This window comes from Equus przewalskii, chromosome 12, assembly GCF_037783145.1.
Source record: "Equus przewalskii isolate Varuska chromosome 12, EquPr2, whole genome shotgun sequence".
NCBI classification, from domain to species: domain Eukaryota; kingdom Metazoa; phylum Chordata; class Mammalia; order Perissodactyla; family Equidae; genus Equus; species Equus przewalskii.
Window position 1 is genome coordinate 2521588 of NC_091842.1, and position 22412 is coordinate 2543999.

The following is a 22412-nucleotide window of genomic DNA, read 5'->3' on the forward strand; positions in this document are numbered from 1 at the left end:
GACAAATGTATACACTTTGTAACCAAAATCCCTGTGAAGATATAGAACTCTGTGTTCCAACATGGCAACCACAAACCGCACTTGGCTTTTGAATGCTTGCCATGTGGCTGGTGTGAATGAGGAACCAACTTTTAAATTCCATTTAATTCGAATTAAAATCTAAAACTGATACTTGATTCTGTTATTGGAAAACTTTTAAGTATGTGGAGAGCAATTTGAGTACATTAATCTACTTTTGCAACTGTAAATTTTACAAATAGAGGTCAAGCGTTTGCAAGGAAAATTTGGTGTCCGAATTGAGGTGCTGTAAGACACAGTATGTAAAAAAGAATGCAAAACATGTCATTCATAATTTTGGTATTAATTGCATGTTGAAATAATATTCCAGATATGTTGGGTTAAATAAAATAAATTATCAAAATGAATTTCACATTTCTTTTTTAATGGTGCCGCTAGGAAATTTTAAATTATACATTATATTTTTATGTGACGGTGTTGATATCGTGTGGAACACTGCCATCGCCCAGAAAGTTCCCTCCGACCCGGGCATGTCCTTTCAAAACTTCATTCCTCTGTGGCCCCAGAGGGAGGGTGATTTGAAAGTCTTTGAATAGGACTTCTGGTTTCAGACAGAGAACCAAAAACAAACTTTCACCTCCTCTTTGAAAACCTGCTGAAATGACAGCAAAGAAGAGTGGGCAATGAGTCAATAGAGGCTCCAGGAAAGTGACCGAGTGGACAGGTGCAGGGCATTTCCGGAAGACAGGACGCCGCAAACGGAAGCCCCAGCTCTCACAGGGTTTTCGTGGCCAACTTTTTCAGAAGTGGGTGACCAGGTCCTTCTTCCTAGTCTGTCTAGTATGGAAGTTCTGCTGAAACCTGTCCACCGTGGGTGACCCTCCTGGTATTTGAAATACCGGTGGCATGGCTTTCAGCATCACAACCACACACAGCCGCCACAGTATGACAGCCGACAGATGGGGGTGTGGTTCCCTGACCGGGAAAGGAACCTGGGTGGGAGAGGTGAAAGCACCAAGTCTTAACCTCTAGATCATCAGGGGAGAAGGGGCAGCATTTGGGAGTGGTTCTCCCACTGGGGAACCCATCGGATCTATCTGGTTTGCAGGCAGGGCAGGTATGAAAGGCAGGGCAGACGCTGAGTGATGGATGGATGGAAGGGCTGACGGTAGAATTCTCTGGACACTTCCCTCCTCTAACCTTCCACTGTGTGACTTCAGTTTCTCCCCCAAGTGAAGCCAGAGAACTATTTTTAATGAAACCTGCTCTGAGGGTCAAAGGCTCTTGGAATGGGGACAGTGGCCCGAGGAGATCCCTTCCCATGTGACATTTAGCAGAGGGACAGCCCACTAGACCTTTCCCTGCCTGGGCCCCCTAAAGCAGTGCCCCCTGAACCATCTGTAGAGAAAGAGGTGCCCCGACTGCCCCTACCTTTAAAAAATTTCTAATCTGTTATGGATTGATATTCTTATAAACTATAATAAAAACAAATCATGAGAAAATGGAATTTAAAAAATACTCAAGGTACAAGGTCGCTGATCACGCTTGCTTATATGGCAGTGTCCAAAAGCTGTGGAGGTTTCTAAATGCTGGGTCTCAGTTTGTGTTCTCATCTTGTCAAGGACTGGTGCACAGAAGGACAATGGTCCATGGTCAAGAGTTTGCGTAGCGCTGCCCAGGAGGAGAGGCAGCCTGCCCAGGCAACCACGTCTGCCCCGGCCAGTCAACCTGGGCCTTCACAAACGTGGGCAGAAATCGGCAACTTGAAAGAGTGAGACTGAGATAAACAAATAGGACAGCTGTCTCCTGTGGGTGTACAGGGAGTGGAGTCCGCTGGGGAGGGACCGGAGCATAATGATCCAAATGGATATCCACAGAGAGATTCAAGCAGAAAGCACAGCCGGAAGACGAGAACCGATTGCTGTGAAATGGGCTGCCTGAATAAAGGGACAGTTCATGGACATTCAAAATATGATTGCCAAAATACTAGAATGAATAAATAAAATTCCACACAAGGGCTGGAAGAAGATGTCTGTCAAGTATATCTCCTAGGCTGGAAAGCCAAAATGAAATCAAACCCATGAAGACGTGAGAAGTCTGAGGGAAAAGTTGAGACAGAAACGATCAATTCGAAAAGACCAGTGTGCATTTAAAAAGCATTCTGGGCAGGAAAAGAGAAAACAGAGGGAGGAATTAATCCAGAAATGATGATAATAATAATGTTTGCCACAGCTGAGGAGTGACATGATTCTCTACAACGAGAGGGCCCCGGGAGAACCAAGATGGAGACTGAAAAAAGATCTCCACGTAGACACATCCTCATGAAATTTCAGAAAAGAAAAAAATGGATAATGAGAAGATTCTGAAATCTTATAGAGAGGGCAAAAAAAATGCATGCTGATGCCAAGCATGAGCTGAGATTCAGGGCTCTCATGAGCAGCCCTGGATTATCTCCTGGCAAGGACATAATGAAGGCAAGCTTGAGCGTTCTCGGAAATTTCCTTTAAACGTAGAGTTCTGTATTCCACCAAATTATCATCCAGGTGTGACAGCAAAACAGACATGTTCTTAGACATGCAGGGGCTTTGGGAAATTTGCTTCTCAACCACTTCTCAAGATACCAAAAAATTGCTTGAGAATGCACTACAACAAAGTGGAAAAGAATGGAAGAAAGAGGAAGACGTGGGATCTGAGAAAGAGGGAAATGAATCCACGAGACCAGTAAAAGGAATGGTAACTGTGCGGGAGCCCCAGGATAAAGTCGGCCTGTGGCTGAGCTTTCGGTGCAGACCTAGCTACCAAGGAAACTGAAGAGCACTGTGAAATCACTGGTTTTATGCCAGATGGACCTAAAAGTCTTATTTGGTCAAAAATGGTCATTTCTAAGGAGTTGAACTAGGAAAGGGGTGAGTGGGGTGGTTATTTGTACAATGGGTGTATTTGTTCTTTGCTGGATGTCCTCCTAGATTGGAAAAGGTCTATTTCCATATCCTTGTAATCCTTTTATAATAAAAATAAATCGTTTTTATAAGAAGCAGGAACTGGGGGGACCCCTGAAGAATAAAACCCAGGGAGGTAACACATATCTCCGTCATTCGAGTTATCACGATCTGTGCACGCGGTTGGGTCACAGGCTCACTCATACCACTGGACGTGTGTGTTCAGAGAAAAGCTCTATTTTATCTAGAAGTAATCTTGTCTTCTTTCTGGGCCCCTCCTCCACGTTAGTAGGAAAAATAAAACTTTTAGCTCTAGCTGGCTTAAAATTTAGCCTCATCTAGTAATTGAACAGTGCTTTTAGGTATCTGGAATAAAAACGTTTCTCTCCCCTGTGGCTGCTGCTCCTTCTGCTTTCCCCCCAAGACAGCAGGAGTCTGTGAAGGAGAAGAGGGGCTTTTAGGACCTGGAGGGCCATGAGGAAGACTCGGGGTCCCAACCTCTGACCTCCAGTTTCTTGGATCTCCAGGCCAGGACCTCTTTCTCCCCCTATTGCCAGCTGGAATTCACGGCTGACGTCTAGCTCCGGTGGGACTCCTGGTCTGCTGTCTCTTGGCTCGGGTTCATACCTGCCATACTCTTATTCAGCCCGGAAGGCCACCTGCAGCCTCTGCTGTGGGGTCCGCTCTCGTGCCACAGCAGGCTCTCACTTGCTGTCCGGGTCACGGGGGAACTTCGAACTAGCTCAGGGAGGCCCATGCTCCAGGCCTCTCTCTGCAGGATGTGCTGTGGCATTCAGGTTTTGCAGGGGGGCAGCCCAAGACTCATGTGTGGTCCTTTCAGCATCCTCTCTCTGTCTCCTGTATCCAGCTATTGGGAGAACTCCAGGAGACCCCATCTTTCTAAATGTGAGGAAGCTGACAGGGAAAGAGATCTCTCTCCCTCGTACATGCACACTTCCCCTTGCGGACGTCTGTGTCTTCTTTCCCCATCGGAGCAGAGACAACTAGAAGCAGACCCTGAGACAGGAATTCCTGGGAGAATGATTTCAGGAGAAGGAAAGCGAGAAGAGCAGAAGAGCCGAGAGGAAAAGGCTGAACTGGGAATCATTCCAGCTGGAGTCCAGTCCGATCCCACCGGGAGCCCTGGAGCGAGAACTGCACCAGAAAGAATGCTCCCCTTGAGGCCACAAGACGTTGGTAAGCCATTGGCTGAGGGCTGCCTGGGGGAGGTGTGCGTCACAGGGCTTCTCACAAGATGGGGTCACCCTGAACTGACATCTTGGAAACAGCAAGGACGCAAACAGCAAAGACCCGTGTCACAGCTGCCCAGTTGGAAGCGGTTCATGAAACTGCTTCCATTCCCGAGACTGTCAGCCGTTTGTTACGTCCCTCCTTTCTCACTATGGCTCCCCAGTATGTCTCACTATGTCTACCAATGCTCCCTGTCTTCAGTTTTCCTCCCCCTGAAAGATTTTAGCTATATACAGCAGCCAAAGCTGCCTGAGCCCCGACGGGACATCAGGAAGGGAAAAATGAGAGATTGGTTTTACCTAGAGCCGAACCTCTGATCCAGTCATGGGGCTGTTTTAAGACGTTTCTGTACTGCACGGAGATCAAAATGGAATGAGAGTAGGAACCCAGGGGAAGATGTGGTTCCCTCTCTTAAATGACCCCCCTTTGCTGGTCTGGTGCACCCCCACCCTCCTCCCTCCCCTCCAGAGAGCAGTCTCCTTCTGGGGCAGGCCCCTTCACCTCCCAGAAAATCATCCTTATCAGTGCAATGGTCACACGCTTGGGACAGCAAACAGGCATTTCACAAACTATTGATCTGAGAATGAGTATATTGCTTTTTTCCCAGATGCCACACCTCGCTGCCATGGTATATATTAATTCTCCCAAAAATAGCATCAAGAGCAAAAACAGAACCTTCCAGGCCTTTAATTATGTTTTACGTGCTTTATATTTTTATGCTGTTATTGCTCTCTCAGCCCCTTCAAGCTCATTCTTCTTCATTTCAGATAGTTCCCATGCCATCTCCCCATGCAGAGATGCTTCCAGAAAGGCATCAATATATCTACATTATCCCACACCGATAAAAAGACAACCCGCAGAAAGGTCCGTTTACGTTCCTGTGTATGCTGAACACCTTAAATGACCCTTGACTTAACTTGGGTTTTTTTTTTTTTTCTTCTCCAATTCCTACAGAAAGCACGGCTTAAGTCAAGGAGGAAAATATTCCCATCTGTAAGCTGGTAATATGCATTCAATAGTTTTCAATTGCTTGAGCTACGAAATATGATGATAGCCGTCTATATATCTCACGAGGAAAAGATACCTTGAAATTCCCTCGGCCACAGTGCTGATGGGGAGGCATTTCTGCAGGAAATCTGCAAAATGGCGGTAGGCTCGTAAGAGGGCCACTGTTGCAATGACCTCGGTGTTTCGGTGGAAGCCTGGGAGGCCGGCTCCATGATGGGCCATAGAGGCACCATCTCGTGCAGTAGTCAGACGTCGGGGAAAAAGGAAAATCACCCCGTTGACTGCAGACTGCCATGCTCTGTCGCTTTTCCTCTCCAAGAGGACAGATGACAGGCTCTGAAACTTGACCACCATTTCCTTTCCCAGTTAATCAACTTAGGGTAATTGGCACATTACATCTCTTGTACAGTGTTGTGTCTGTGCTCATGGCTCTCCATAAATAATGAGCAATCGAAGTAATGACCAGAAATGTGTGCGAGCTATTGCAGCGAGCACATAACGGATGCCCTGTTTGTCTTCACGGACTGTAGCACCGGCGTGTGACTGATGAGGCTTTCAAATGCTCTGGGTCACCTGAGGCTGGAGAGATGCTCCGTCAAGTTGGAGTCTGTTCCTCTCCGCACAGAGCTTCAGAGTGTCTCAATATTTGCTTTCGGTCCGCTGTTTAAAAACGGAAAATGTTTAGCCCAGCTCATCAGTCACCATGCCTGCCAATTGTTTTTGTCGCTCCCTCTGCTTTTGGAGAAAGCCACTGGAAACACCCAAGCAATATAAATGGCTCTGAGTTGCGTCTGTTTTTAGCACACGTTGTTTGAGCACGCAAGTCAGGGCTCATTAAAAATCCGAATGTGGTAGCTTATAGAATTGGCCACTTTAAACACAGTTTGCCTGCACGCCAGCGGTTCTGAAACTGTTTTATAGCAGTCTGGGTTTTTATGAGGCATCTCTCGGTATCTATGGGCATAACACACTTCAGAATTTTCCTCAAGGTTCAGCTGGGCATGGCATCCGCAGCCACTCCAGCCAGCGAAGAAGTGAGCCCTTCACGGTCGCTGGGGAAAGCAGCTGTGACTTTGTCAGTGTCGGCACCAGCGTGTGACAGTTACGGTATGACTATTTAGTAGAATTATATGCATTTCTGAGCGGGTGCTTATGTAATCCTGTTAGCTTAAGCCCTCGAATATTTTACTTTCTATAAAATTAAATGCATTGTTATCTACTGTGAACTTCGCTGTGCACAGACTGGAAGATTTGTTTCTGACCTTTAGAGTTTCTTCATCAAGAATTGTGTCCATGTGAAGTGTTCGTAGTGAAGTGGCGGAGTTCAATGCGTAAGAACACGGGGAAAAGACGCAACTGTTAAGCGAGGAGCCATTGAGAGAGCAAATGGGAGGGAAGAAAGAAAAGAATGATTGAAAGTGAGAGGAAGAACGAATCGCTCTAGGATTGATCGGACAGAAGCAAGCGCTGGGAATAATCAATAAGGTTAAAAAATATTCAGCCCGGGGAATCGAGGCCAAGAGACAAATACAGTCATGGGGCGTATCATGACGTTTCAGTCGATGATGGACTGCACAGGCGATGGCAGTCCCATGAGATCAGTGCCATGTAGCCTAGGTGTGTGGTGGGCTGTACCATCTAGGTTTGTGTAAGTGCGCTCTATGACGTTCACACAACGATGAAATCACCTAACAACGCGTTTCTCAGAACATATCCCCATTGTTAAGTGACACACGACCGTACCCCAAATGAATACACTAAACACTGTCCAGGTGGAAGCATTTCATTTGGCACGCTGTCCGAGACGGCCGCGTGGGAGCTGCCAAGAGTGGATACACACAGAGCAAAATCGAAACAAAAGAACAACTAAATACACACCCTCTCTCTCTCACACACACACACACACAGCGTGTGCCAGTTTTGTATTCCATGTATACACGGGTTTTTTTTCAGCACTTGCTTTGGTATTAGGAGATGCTGAGATTCCATTATGTTGTGTAGGGCCGGCCCTGTGGCCGAGTGGTTAAAGTTCTGTATGCTCTGCTTCGGCAGCCTGAGGGTTCGTGGGTTTGGATCCCGGGCGCGGACCTGCTCCACCCATCAGCCACGCTGTGGAAGCATCCCACGTACAAAGCGGAGGAAGACTGGCACAGATGTCAGCTCAGGGCTAATCTTCCTCAAGCCAAAAAAGAGGAGGATTGGCAATGGATATTAACTCAGGGTGAATCTTCCTCACAAAAAAAGAAAAAAAAAATTATGCTGTGGAAATAGCCCAAACAATATTAAAGCTCTTGAATAGATGCATGAAATATATCAATATTTTATTAATAACTATTAACTGGGCCTGCATGGATTATTCTGGGTACAGCTAGTTTCTTTAAAGTGTGGTGTTCCAATCCTTCATAACATGTCCCACCTCCCGGAGCCGCCCCAGTATGTTTGATGGCTGGAGCAGATAATTTTTAACAATCTCCTCTATATTTCAAAATTATTTTCAGTAATAATTATATAATAATCAGCAACAATCATTATTTGTTATTTGTTTTTTGGTTTTAAAACAATGATCAGGGGCTGGCCCGGTGGTGCAGCAGTTAAGCGCGCATGTTCCACTTCTGCAGCCCAGGGTTCGCCGGTTTGGATCCCGGGTGTGGACATGGCACCGCTTGGCAAACCATGCTGTGGTAGGCATCCCACATATAAAGCAGAGGAAGATGGGCACGGATGTTAGCTCAGGGCCAGTCTTCCTCAGCAAAAAGAGGAAGATTGGCAGCAGATGTTAGCTCAGGGCTCATCTTCCTCAAAAAAAAAAAAAAAAAAACAAAAAAAAACGCACACACACAATGATCAGTTGTAAAAAGAATGAAATTCAGTTTTAAAGATACTCAAATTCAGGTAAATATTTCACATATGAAGTAAAATTTGTACTTACCAGACAAAAATATTACAGTTTACGATTTGCCTTCTGTTTCATTGTTTTAAATTTTAGACATAAATAAAAACTCCAAGTGGCCACACGAATGGCAGAAACAAGGTAACTCCAGTTCTGTTTTGTTCTTTACAATCATTGATTTGGAATCTCCTGTTTAGAGATGGGAGCGTGGAGCAGCACAGGGGTTGGGGACAAGAACCAGCCTGAAACTCGCTCAAACAATTCTGAACCTGTGGGCACTTTTAAATTTTAAATGGCTTTATGGAGATAAAATTTACATACTATAAAGTTCACCTATTCAAAGTGCACAATTCGACAGTATTTAGTCTATCTACAGAGTTGTATAATCACACCATAACCTCATTTGAGAACATTTTCATCACCCCCCAAACAAACCTCGTACCCACTGGCAGTCGTTCTCCAACTTTCACTCCCAAATCCATCCCCAGCCTAGCTGACCACAAATCTACTTTCCGTTTCAGGGGATTTGTCACTTCTGAGCATTTTCTGTAAATGGGATCATACAATATGCAGTCTTGTGCGCCTGGTTTCTTTCACTTAGAAAATGTTTTCAAGGTTCATCCATGTCGTAACGTGAATCAGCACTTCATTCTTTGCATTGCCAAATATTACCCTTTTCTATAAATATGCCATATTTTGTTAAGTTATCAGTTGTTGGACGTTTGGGTGGTTTCCACTTTTTGGCTGTTACAAATAATGCTATCAACATTTAGGTACATGTTCTCATGTTGACATATGTTTTCACTTCTCTTGGGGAGATACCTAAGAGTGGAATTTCTGTGTCATATAGTAACTCTATGTTTAATATTTTGAGGAACTGCCAGATTATTTTCCAAAGCAGCTGCACCATTTTACATGCCCACTGGCAGTGTGTAAGGATTCTAATGTGTCCATTTCTTTGTCGACACTTGTTACTATCTGTCTTTTTTATTAGAGCCATTCTGCTGTGTGTGAAGTGGTATCTCATTGTGGTTTTGGTTTGTGTTGGCCATTTGTATATCTTTCTTAGAGAGATGTCTATTCAAATCCTTTGCCCATTTTTAAAAGGGGGTTGTCTTTTTATTATTGAGTTGTAAGAGTTGTTTGTATATTGTGGATACAAGTCCCTTATCAGATTTATGATTTGTCGATATTTCCTCTCATTCTGTGGGTTGTCTTTTCACCTTCCTGATGGCGTTGTTTGCCCCGCAAAAATTTCAATTTTGATGTAGTCCAATTTATTTTTTCTTTTGTCACTGGTGCATTTGGTGAAATATCTAAGAAATCATTGACTAACTCAAGGTCACAAATATCTACTCTCGTGTTTTCTTCTAAGAGTGTCATAATTTTAGCTCTTGTATTTAGGTATATGGTCCACTTTGGTGTAATATTTGTGTATGGTGTGAGGCAGGGGTTCAAATTCATTCTTTCACATGTGGATATTTATTTGTCCCAGCACCATAACTGAAAAGCCAATTCTTCCGTCATTGAATTGTCTTGGCCCCTTTATGGAAAATCAATTGGCTATAAATAAGGGTTTATTTTTGGAGTCTCAACTTTATTCCATTATCTATATGTCTATCCTTATGCTAGTACCACACTATCTTGATTACAGTAGCTTTGTAATTAGTTTTGAAATTGGGAGGTGTGAGTTCTTCAACCTTGTTCTTCATTTTCACAATTGTCTTGGCCATTCTGATCCCCTTGAATTTCCATATGAATTTTAGAGTCGGCTTGTCAATTTCTGCAAAAAAAGCCAGAGGAGATTTTGATAGGAATTGTGTTGAATCCATAGATAAATTTGAGGATTATGAACAAGGGATATCTTTGCATTTATTTAGATCTTCTTTAATTTTTTTCAACAGTTTTTATAGTTTTCAGTGTATGCCTTCACTTCTTTTGTTAAATTGAGTCTTAAGAATTGTATTCCTTTAATGCCAGTGTAAATGAATAGTTTTCTTAATTTTGTTTTCAGATTGTTTTTTGCTAGTGTACAGAAATGCAATCAGTTTTTGTGTAATTGATCTTGTGTCTCTCAGTCTTGCTGAACTTGTTGATTAGTTTTAATAGTTTTTTAGTGGATTCCTTGGGATTGTCTATATATAAGATCATGTCATCTGCAAATAGAGATAGTTTGACTTCTTTTTTTTCCCAGTCTGGATGCCTTTTATTTCTTTTTCTTGCCTAATTGCCTTGGCCAGAGCCTCCCGTAGAAGTGGCCAAGATAAATATTCTTGTCTTGTTCCCACGGGCACTTAGTCAAAACGAGCATGTTGTGTGGCTGAGCTGGGTGAATTGCAGAACTCAATTAACTCCCGTGTAGAGTACAGTATTTAGGAAAATTCAAGTAAAAATGTGCTAACCTGAGGCTGACATATATATTATTAAAACCCAGCAGTAATCACAGCAATTGTTTAGAACTTGAACCAACCAAATATATTTTTCAGGGGGGAGCAGTTTATCATTGGCATGGTGTCGAATTGCTGGTGCATCGTGATAATAGAAACAGGCTGACTTGTATCGGATTTCATTGTTGTTTTTAAATTCTCTGTGGACAACATGCCCCCTGCTGCCTGCACCCAGGGCAGATGGCTCCCACTGCCCCACCTTTGGTGCTCCGATGTTCACCCCAATTTTCTGGCAGTCCCTGAACCCTACTTGGACACAAATCTCTCTGTGATGTGCACGCTCGATCACCCACAGGCATGGACCTCGTCTTACCCATTTCTGCCCCCCTCCCCGCCCTACACACAGAAGACTTCACACATGCCTGCTGAGTCGACTGAGACAGTCTGGGGACGTGTTGAGTGGGACTCTCTGCTCCGTCTCAACACTGCTCTCGGGGGACCGTGGGCAGAGAGCACAGGATGACAGTGCAGTAGGGGCTGCAGAGTTGACTCTGCACACCCTCGGGTGGAGGGAAGGCATGTGAGAATGACAGGTTCTACTGTTACTCATCGTGTGACCCAGGGCCCACAGCTGCAGCTCTTTCAGTTTCTCTTCTGTAAAATGGGGATAATGGTGCAGTCTGACCTGCCGCCACCACGTTGCCCTCCTCCCCTTTCGCTCCCCACCTCAGAGTGGAAAGTTTTGTTAATGCATCTGTGTTACTGAGCCTTTGGAAGGAGTGAGGTGTTACAAATACAAAGGGGGAGAAACCACCTGCTTATATCATTCCTGCTCTCTAGGGGCTCACTTTCTTGGGCTTGTCAAAATATATTTTAAGATGTGTTTCATTTTTTTACGTGGATTAGCAGGAAATGGAGAGGGTATGAGCCCACTAATGGAGAGCAGCTATTTCTGGGGAAGAAGGAGAATTGTTTTGAATAAGGAAGTGCGTGCTCCTGAAGAAGCTGTAAAGGAAGGATGCTGTCAGTGCCCCACTCACATCCCCCATCCCCTGGTCCTCGCCACTTCTGGGTGCAAAGGCCCCGCTGCTGCCAGCAGCAACCACCTGGGACTCCCCACCTGGATGCCTTCTCTGGTTCACATGAGCGGCCCCAGAAGCAGCTCTCAGCTAATCGCTGGTGGAATTGGAGGACAATTAGCCCAAGTCGCTCACCTGTCTCGTAGGGTAACTCTGAGGTCGGTTCTGCTTGTCTCCCATAGGTCCGCAGCCGGACCGCCACAGTGACTGGATCACCAGCAAACCCTTCACTCGTTGCCTTTTCTCTCCTGTCTCACCTCCTCACTCCCACATCGGGAGTTCTGGGACCACCTCCCATACAAACGCCTTGCCCTCGAATCTTTGTTTCAGGACCTGCTTCTGGGGTCTCCAACCTAAGACAGAATAAAAGGTGAAAGGAAGACCTCGAGAGCGGGTCTCTCGGGAATCAGGAGAGGCTGGGGCCACCTCCTTTTTTTTCTTGATACTTCATTGTCTGCCACAGTAGGATCAGCAAATTACAGCCCATGGGCGAAATGCAAGCCACAGTCTGTGACCTAAGAATTATTTTTATTTTATTTTTATTTTGTTCTCTTTTGTGATGATCTCACAATACAGGGATGTTTACTCTTAGAGAATTTCACTTAAGTTCTTTTTTCTCCCAGTTTCATTGAGATACAATTGACACACAACAGTATTAGTTTCAGGTGTACAGCATAATGATTTGATACATGTATATGTTGCGAAGTGACCACAATAAGTTCAGTGAACATCCGTCACCACACATAGTTGCAAATTTTTTTTTCTTGTGGTCAGAACTTTTAAGATCTTCTCTCTTACTAAGTTTCAAATATATGATACAGTATCTTTACACCTCTAGTTTTCTAAAGTCCCCACAATTCTTACTATGTGACAACATGCCAAAAATAGGTACAAAATTGCATATATTTAAAATATTTTCCGGAAAGAAATGAACTCAACACACAGTGCAATACTATTGTGCTTTTCGCAGGTTGATTAGAGGATTTATTTTAAGAAGACATTGCTTCATCACGCAGGATGGTGATGCGGGCCTATTTATGGGTGGATGAAGGACGTGGTCTTCCTTCTAACTGTCAGAGTGCATCATTTGGAGATAGTATCACAAGTCCTGTTGGGAGGCCCTCTGGGGATGTGAGGTCTGGGTTACATGACCTTAATTGAGAAACCAGGAAATTCGCTTCCGGGAAGCTCTTCTCCGTATCTGTGAAATGGGATAATGATTCCTCCCTCACTGGTGTGTTGTGAGAAGTCGGTGAGGATGGCGAGTGTGTGATCCGTGCCCTCTCCGCCCCCACACTTACCTCTGAGAGGAGAGTGGAGCCAAGCAGAGCTTTGTATGGGTTCTTTAAAGTTTCCAGAGTCTTCAGAGAGTGTCAGACCAAAGGTGGTTTATAAGTCTAAAATGCTGCTCTGATTACAATAAAGCTTGATGCCCAAAGTGAGACAAACGACAGGAATAACCACAAAGAAAGGAAAAAAGCATTGTAGCCTAGGAGAAGGAGTCTACCTTTTCTACCCGAACCACAGGCTCGAGGACGATGATAGACCCACCATCCGACCAGGAGGATGGAGCTACACAGAGCCGGGGGACCAGGAACACAGATTCCGAGAAATTAAGTCCATTCCCGTTAGGAACGAGGAGTTTAGGAGCGTAAAGACCTCTGTCCTCCTCCGGTGGTTGACGTTGGCCAACCCTTCTAACGCTCTTCCAGCTCCTTTTCCTCTCACCCACAGGGGGCACTCTTTCCTCCTGCCTTTGGTGACTTCATCCATCGCCTCTCTTCCAGCTGGACCACTCCCAGCTCTCTCCAAGGCCAATCTCTGCTCCAAATCCCACCCAGCCGAAGGTTACGATTGCACCCGGTATTTAACACACCTTCCTATGTGCCGGAGCTGTGCAAGCCCTTTGTACAGAATCTCAATTAATCCTCACACTAACTTTATGTCTTGGTTTCGGCTTCCCGGGAAGCTGACGGTGAGACAAGGATTTCTGGGCCGGTAGTTTATTTGGTTGATGATCCCAGGAAGTACTGATTTTCGTTTTTTTGGTTTTTTTCAGAGGCAAGGAGAAATGAAGCCAGGAAGGGAAGACAGTGAACACAGGGTGCTTGGTGAGTAAGTCACCACTGGGGACAAGAGGGGCTCTGCCTCACTGGGAGGCCCTGGGGGAGGACTTAGAATAGCATCAAGATGATCCCACCTGGGGCGTGTGAGAGCTGTTCTTCATATAACAGCTCTTTGAGCATCTGGGAAACATCCCTTAGGCATAGAAATGCAGATACTGCTAAGAGGTGCCAGTAGGTGCTTACTAAAATAGTCGGGTCCCAAGGGAAGATGCGGACTGGGTCTACCCATTTTGCAGATCAGGAAACTGATGCTGACTGAGAGAAGTTCAGTCATTAGCTCTCTGCCACTGACTTATAGTGGATCTGGAGATTCCCACTGTCCCGTTGATGCAGTCTCTCCCTCCCACTCCGTGCCCCATGCTCAGCACCAAGAGGAACCGAGCATCTGATACAGGAAAGGGCACAGACAACATCCAGGACCAAACTGCTAGCACCTGGGCCCCAGGGCCTTTGCTCTATCATCCTTAGGCTCCCACTGGGGTATAGCACATGCCTTTCCTGCTTGTACTTGGAGGTTGAGGCGTATGCTGAATTTGGACTGGCCCCTACTTGTAATGTGAGGACGGCATGTGAAAGAGGAAAAGTCCACTATTGGAAAAGAAGATGGATATATGGGATAAAATCATGACGCCTCCTGGGGGGATGAAACTCACAGCTCAGTCTTTGCAGGAAGATTTTTAAAAGCACAGGCCACAGTCAAAAGAAATTCAAATGAATTTCATTCCTAAGTCATGTTTCTCCAAAAATTACAGACAGTCCATCTTAAAACCCTCACACACACTTCCTAAAGCCCCTCCCCTCTTGTCCCCAATCCCCAGCTGCTCCCAAGGCTCCTATGTGCCAAACTTACCCCCCCCCCCAAGCCTCCAACAACTCTTTCTTGGAGATTGAGTTCCATCGTGTGATCAATGATGCAATCAATCATGCCTACATAATGAAACCCCCAATAAAAACTCTGGATACCGAAGCTCAGCTGAGCTTTAGGTTGGTAATCAGACATCTGTGTGGGGAGCATCTGAAGATGCAAAGCTTGTCTTTGGGGCCCTCCCAGTGCTAGCCCTGGGGATCTCCTCTTTTGGGTGGTCCTAATTTGTGTCCTTTATAATAAAACAGTAATAGTATTGTGCTCCCTTGAGTTCTGGGAGTTGCTCTAGTGAATTATCGAGGCTGACGGAGGACAGATGGTCAGAAGTGCAGGTGGCCCGGGGACTTCTGAGCTTGTGGTGGTGTCTGACGTGAGGACAGTCTCTACCTGTGAAATGTGACCTAACTCACGAATTAGGAAGTTAGTGTAAGAACTGCATTGCCACATGTTTTCGCCGGATGGTGGCTAAGATGATACAATATAGATGAGAGCTTTTCATTTCTTCCTGGAGAAATCTCTATGGGGTGTGACTAATTCATTATTCTAGGACCCCTTCTTTTTCCCTTAGAGTTTAGAGTTCTGCCCTTATGTTTTGTTTTCTTTCTTTCTTTTTTTTTTTTTTTTACTAAAGATGAGGATAAGGGTGGAAAATTATTGTCTGGGGACTGACAACCAGGCCACAATGAACTGGCAGTCCCCCAGCCTAAGTCCCGTCTGGGTTTCTGTCTTAGGAGGAGATGGGGAGTCAGGGTCAGAGGCCGACTTCATGAAGACTCCTAACCTCCCTCCACTTAATGGCTCCGTGTAAATACTTCCAAAAGAGCCAACAGATTAATGCCTCATAAGACCTTTTAAAGTCTTGTAAGTGGCAAAGAAACTAAAAAGAAGACCCAATTTGTTTGGTTCAGAGTTATTGGGGTCAAGCTGGGTTTGGTTTCTTTTGTTTACTCATCAGTTTCCAAAATAAATTTCGGAAGGACAGAGACCATTAAGAATAAAAGATGCTCCAGTGTACCTGAGGCTGTTTGAGAACCAGGTAAAAAGGCAATAAAATATCAAACTGTGGCTGGGAGTTTTTCAAATGCCAAGGACAAAAGCAGTAGACAGAAGTACAAACTGTGGACCATGGATCTTGGCCAGATCATGCCTTCTCCTCCCAGTTTTCCAGGGCAAAAGGTCCCCATCAGGTAGATGTGAAAGGGAAATGCACTATTTGTGTTTGAGCCTGGAATCTGGGGTCCCTGGGAATATTCATTTCAGTTATGCAACAGATATTTGTTGAGCCTAAATTGTGCCTGGCCCACCTTGAGCCACTTTTGCTAGGAGGATTCTCAGAGGCTTTAAATAGCTCCATAGCCCACGTGCAGCAGGTCTGGGGACAGCTCGAGCACCTTGATGTCCTATAAACCTGGGCCAAAATCATCCGTCTTCCACCCACCAGCTCGGCCATCTTGGGCAACCTCAGTTCTCTCTCATTCATAAAAATGGGGATACTAGTAACTACTTGTAGTGGGTTCAATAGCATCCCCACCCTCAAGTTCATGTCCCCCGGAACCTCAGAATGTGGCCGTATTTAGAAACAGGATCTCTGCAGATATAGTTAATTAAAGGTCTTGAGATGAGATCATCCTGGATTTAGGGTGGACCCACATCCAATGAAGAAGAGGAAAGCACACAGAGAGACACATCCTGGGGAAGGCCACATGAAGATGGAGGCAGAAATTGGAGTGAGGTGTGTACACACCAGGGAATGCCGAGCACTGCAGGCAGCCACCAGGAGCTGGGGGAGAGAGACACGGAGCAGATTCTCCCTCTGGGCCTCTGGAAGGAACCAGTCCTGCGTACACCTTGGTCTCCTACGTCTAAGCTCCAGAACTGTGAAAGAATATATTTCCATTGTTTTAAGCCACTCAGTTTGTGGCAATTTATTACAGCAGCCCAAGGAACGAAGCTAGCACTCTACAGAGACTTAGGATACAGTATGAAAAGATGGATGCAAGTGTTTCATTGATGCAAACAGGCAACCAATCCTAGTTCTTCTGTCTATTCTCAGTTGTTTTCACAGGTAACATTGGAGCTGTGGGTTAACATTCAGCTACCTCTCTCGGCTTCCTGATGTATTCACCAAAAAATGTCCTAGGGTAGGTTCAACCTTCGTGCCCGAGTTTGGGCATTCACTGTTGAGTTTCTCATTTATTTTCACCTGTGTAGCAGACATTGCTGGCGCCCTGCCCACAGGCCCTTGGCAGTCCTCGTTTCCATGCACACTGACTCGCCGCTGGCTTGTAACTGCCGCAGCTACAACTCTTTCTGAGAACTCCCTCTGGCTGCTGGCACCTGCTTGGTTTGCACAGGGGACAGAGAGCGGAGCGCCCCCCCCACCCCCCCTCCCCCGCCCCGGAATACCTTTCAACCGATGACTGAGAGCCAGTGAGTAAATTCTCCAGCTCCTGGGCCCCTGGCTAGGAGGGCTCTGGGGTGTGACCCACAGTGTCCCACCCTCCCCCAGCAGGACTGAGACCCAGTTCCCACAGGGGTGAGCTGCTTGGTGACATGCACAGTATTGGCTTTCTTCCTCTCTTGGTGTCCTGTGGCTTCCATAACAAAAATGACCACAAAGTTGGAAGCTTAAGACAACAGACTCTATTCTCTCATGGCTCTAGAGGCCGGAAGTCCCAACTCAGTATCCCTGGGCTGAAATCAAGTGTCAGCAGGGTCACACTCCTTCCTGAGGCCCGAGGGGAGAGTCTGTCCCTTGCGACTTCCAGTTTCTGGGGGCTGTCAGCAGTCCCTGGCATTCCTTGGCTTATGGCCACATCCCTCCAACCTCAGCCTCTGTCTCCACATAGCCTTCTCCTCTGTAGTCAAATGTCCCTCTGCCTCCCTCTCATAAGGAAATCTGTGACTGTATTAAGGGCCCACCCAAATAATCCAGGGTGAGCTCCCTACCTCAAGATCCTTAACTTAACCACACCCACCATGTCCCTTTTTGCCATGGAAGGTAACAGTCAGAGGGTCCAGGAGTTAGGACCTGGATATCTTTTCAGGAGGGTGGCATTATTTGGCTGAGCACATTTCCTTTCCTCAGTGCTTCCTGGGGTTGAATTCCCAATAAACTGCTTATACTCACCTCCTTGTGTCCGAGTCGGCTTCTGGAGCGACCTCACTTCTGACAGTATCGTTTCAGAAGCAACGAGATTCACTCTTTCAAGAAATCATTTACTAATCTGTTGCACTCACGTTTCACTAACAGTTATACTTACATGACTAAGCTTGTTAAATTCTTTGAGGGTTATTCATTACCTCACAACCGTAATGCCCAGGCGGAGGGCGTGAATGGCTCGAATAGGCTTTTGGATAATAATAATTCAAGAAAAAAAATCAGGAGAAGCTGAACGGGCACTCTTACTGCCACTGGAAACATTTCTCAGCCTCCATCTCTGTGGTTTATAATTTGATGTATCTGGCGGGAGAGAAGTTTGGGTGGGAGGGCCGGAGAGAGCCTCAGAGCTGTGGATTGTTGCTTGCAATGGGTTATGGAGGGTAGGAAGTGAGAGGTGAGCTCATCCTGGCAGGCCATCTCGGGGTGGGGGGGTAAGGATGAGAACACCCCCAAGCCCCCATGCCTCTGTTTCCTCTGCACCAATATAGAGATCAAGGACTCGGTGGTTGATGCCATCAACTTTCATTGGAGGGGTGACAAGTTACTGCACTGTGTTTGGAGATATTTGTTTGTTCACTCAATTTTCATTCATTCATTCATTTCTCCATTTTCTCTTCTGTTGAGTGAGTGTCTATTGAGTGTCTGCCAATGCCAGGCAGTGGAGAGGCTCCTTCCGATCAGGAGGAGGGAACTCAGGACAGGCTCTCCTGCAGAAGAGATATTTAAAGAGAGGCTCCAAGGATGAGTAGGAGTGGGCTGGTTAGATAATAAGCAAGGACAAGTGTTTCCTGGCACAAGGCAAAGGACATGAAATGCCCTGAGGCAGAGAAGACAAGACCTGGGAGCTCAAGGGGAGGCGAGGCTGAGTCATCGTGAACACAATGCCTGGAGATCCGAGCTGGAGAGTTAGGCAGAGCCCACTCTGGCGCCCCGTTGGAAAGTTTGCATTTATTCACAACACAGTGGAAAGACTAGCTGTCCACGTGTGGGCTTATTTCTGGGCTCTCAATTCTGTTCCATTGGCCTGTTTTTCTGCCAGTGCCATGCTGTTTTGATTACTAGAGCTTTGTAGTATAATATGAATTCAGGGAGTGTAATACCTCTAACTTTGTACTTTTTTCTCAGGATTGGTTTGGCCATTTGGGGACTTTTGCTCTTCCATATAAATTTTAGGATTCTTTGACCTATTTCCATGAAGAATGTCATTGGGACTCTGATTGGGATTGCATTGAATCTGTAGATTGCTTTAGGCAATATGGACATTTTAACTACCTTTATTCTTCCAGTCAACCCAAGTACCCATCAGTGGATGATTGGATAAAGAAGATGTGGTATGTCTATACAATGGAATACTACTCAGCCATAAAAAAGGACAAAATAGTGCCACTTGCAACAACATGGATGGACCTTGAGGGTATTACGTTAAGCGAAATAAGTCAGACAGAGAAAGACAAATGCCATATGATTTCACTCATACGTGGAAGATAAATACATAGATAAGGAAAACAAATTAGTGGGTGCCAGAGAAGGAGGGGGTAGGGGGGGAGCAGAGGGGATAAAGAGGCACGCATATATGGTGACAGATAAAAACTAGACTATTGGTGGTGAACACAATGCAGTCTATACAGAAACTGAAATGCAGTAATGTACACCTGAAATTACACAATGTTGTAAGCCAATATGAGCTCAATTAAAAAAAAAAACGACAACCCACAATGGAAAGCTCCCAAAGGCCTCAGGGAATGTCATGACCGGATAGATGTTTTAGGAACATCGTCCATCCTGGCGACTGTGTGCAGACAGCACCAGAAGAGGGTGTGCAAGAGAGCAAGGAGGCCAGGGTAGGCTGCATGGACATCTAGGGGAGACAAGACGGTGGCTGGGTAGATGACATTTTGGCTTTACAATTCTTTTATGGGCTGAACTGTGTCCCCTGCAAATTCAGATGTCAACATTCTAACCCCCAGGACCCCAGAATGTGACTGTATTTGGAGACAGGGTCTGTAAAGAGGTAATTCAGGTAAAGTGAGGTCATTAGGGTGGGCCTTGAGCCAAGGTGACTGGTGTCCTTATAAGAGGAGATGAGGACACAGACACACACAGAGGGAAGACCACGTGAGGACACAGAGAGAAGACGGCCCAGGAGAGAGGCCTCAGGAGAAACCAAGCCTGCTGGCACTTGGATCTCAGACTGCTCACCTCCAGAATTGTAAGAAAATAAATTTGTTGTTTAAGTCACTGGGTGTGTGGTACTTTGTTACGGCAGCCCCCACGAACTAATATACGCTGTGAAAGCTAAAACTGAGCCAGCCCAAGTGGTCCGGACTTTCTCCCTTCCCCTCCTGCTTTCTCCAAATGCCTTGCCTCCTCTCTGTTCACAGTTGTCTCCTGGGTGGAAGGGCTGTATTTCCCAAGGACTCGCCTGCTCACCAGCAGACAAATGCCGTCCTCTGGGAAGCCTGTGGGCCTTCTGTCCTCTGCAGCCTTTATCCCAGAATTCTTACGCAGAGTCTATTTCTAGATAACTCACTAAAAAATTCTGAACAGCCCCTTCTGCTGCCCAAAGTTTCCTACACACAGCAATTCCCCAACCAAATGAATGTCACTTCTGCATTATAGAGACGGACCAAATTAGCATTTACCAGAGAAAGGGGCTTCTCTCTCTCTCTCTCTTTTTTTTTTTTTTGCAAATCATATAACTCTAAATTACCTTCAATTTCCTAAATGGAATTTGGCTCCAGATTCACTCTGGTATGGAGTAGTCAGTAATGAGATTATATTATGTTTGGGGGAAAACATTCAAATGACCAAGATAATTAATTTTGCATAACAACCAACATATAGCGAGATCCAGAGCCATAACTCAAAGCCCGCAACCTGCCGGAGCCCCTGGGGGTGATAACGTTTCTTTTAAAATACAGCAACAAAGACAGTTCCAGGGACCTGTGAAATGCAGAGGTTTCAAAGCTGGAAATGTCGGGTTCTTTCAGTTCCGGCCACAATGCTCGTACTTTCTCAGTAGCTGTCATTTACCGTAGGATGTCTCCTGGGTTGGAGAAGATGAAAGAAATCCTCAGGCCCACAGGAGCATCCTGGAGCAGCTTGGCTGGGAAGAATCTTTTGAGAACTGTTCCCAAGTCTTCAAAATGTTTGATGCTGTCTCAGGTCTCAGCTTAGCGTAGGATGGATTGTGCGTGCGTGCGTGTGTGTGTGTGTGTGTACCCATGCTCATCTTTTAAAGGAAAGAATAAAATCAAACCCTCTTTGGGTCTTTGCATCCTCGTCACCAGGTAGCTTTATTTGTATAATATCAGACTCAGCAGCAATTTTCTGGTTCTGATTCATTGTTGAAATCACCTCACAAACAGCCAGGACCTGGCAGACTGCCCGCCTCCATCCTTGTAGCTCTTGGCTGCATCTAATTCTAACAGTCTATGAATATGTGTTAGGTTGGGAGCCAGAGAAACTACATTTTTGTTTAAGATCCGCTTCTAACTGCCTGCATAGTCTCAAAAATAATTACCTGTCTTCAAATACTTCTGTGTGAGTGTTCACAGCAGAGCTATTCCAATAGCCACGAGATGGGAACAACCAGATGTCTGTCGATGGATGAGTGGATAAATCAATCGTGGTAAATCCATGCAATGGAATATTACTCAGCCATAAAAAAGGAAGGAAGTACTGAAAACGTGATGCTAAATGAGAGAAGCCAGACACAAAAAGGCCCATATTGTATGATTCCTTTTATATGAAATATTCAGAATGGGTAAATCCACAGAGACAGGAAGCAGACGGGTGGGTGCCAGGGGCTGGGGAGAGGAAGAAATGGGGAGAGACAGCTCTGTGGGTACAGGGTTTCTTTCGGGGCGATGGAAATGCTTTGAAACTAGATAGAGGTGATGGTCTCTCAACACTATGAATGTGCTAAATCAGTGAATTGTTCACCTTAAAATGATTAATCTCATATAATGGGAATTTCACTTCAATTCGGTTTTAAAAAGAAAAGTTCCTCCCACCCCTATCACCCACCAGATCTTAGGGTCTTCCTCTGGGAAAATTGGGGTGTTGGACCAGAAATAGACATTCCAGACTTGCAGCCTGGAGACCAGATTCGGCCCGCTGAGGATTCACTGGGCCTGAACAACGGTTTTTAAAATTCTGCATGTGAATTTTCTTTTGTGGTAGTTAGTTTCAAAACATGAGCCTCCCCCATCTCGGCAATGAGCCATGCTTCCCAGGCTTCATGCCCCGTGTAGTCACTCTCATCCTGAATCTGGGACGGCCCACTGATGGCTCTGACCAGTCGTGGCAGCAGAAGTGACACTGTCTGACTTCCAATGCCGGATCTTAAGACGTCTGCAGCTTCGCTATGGAATGCTTCCTCTCAGAACCCAGACGCCATGCTGTGAGAAAGCCCAAGCTGCAAGAGGGGCCACGTGGAGGAGCCCCACGCAGCAGTCAGCACCAACCGCCGGCCGTGGGAGTGAGCAGTCTCGATGTTCCAGCCCAGACGATACGGCCCTAGCTATCCTCACACGGAGGCTTTGTATAAATATAGCTCCAGCTCTAGCTACATAGATTATATACATATCTATATGTATCTATATCTAAATCTGTATCTGTCTGGATAAAGACACATGTAGATATAATTAAATACATCTCTCTATCTACCTCTTGATTTATGAA

At 45.6% G+C, this 22412-nt stretch overlaps 1 long non-coding RNA gene across 1 annotated transcript; it reads left to right on the forward strand.

Annotated features, from left to right (window-relative positions):
- Positions 1 to 3955: 3955 nt before the first annotated feature.
- On the forward strand, positions 3956 to 19963 carry LOC139074821 (uncharacterized). Its single transcript, XR_011524667.1, has 3 exons — positions 3956 to 4154; positions 13632 to 13683; positions 19013 to 19963. It is a non-coding gene; the product is annotated as an uncharacterized lncRNA (long non-coding RNA).
- The last annotated feature ends 2449 nt before the right edge of the window (positions 19964 to 22412 follow it).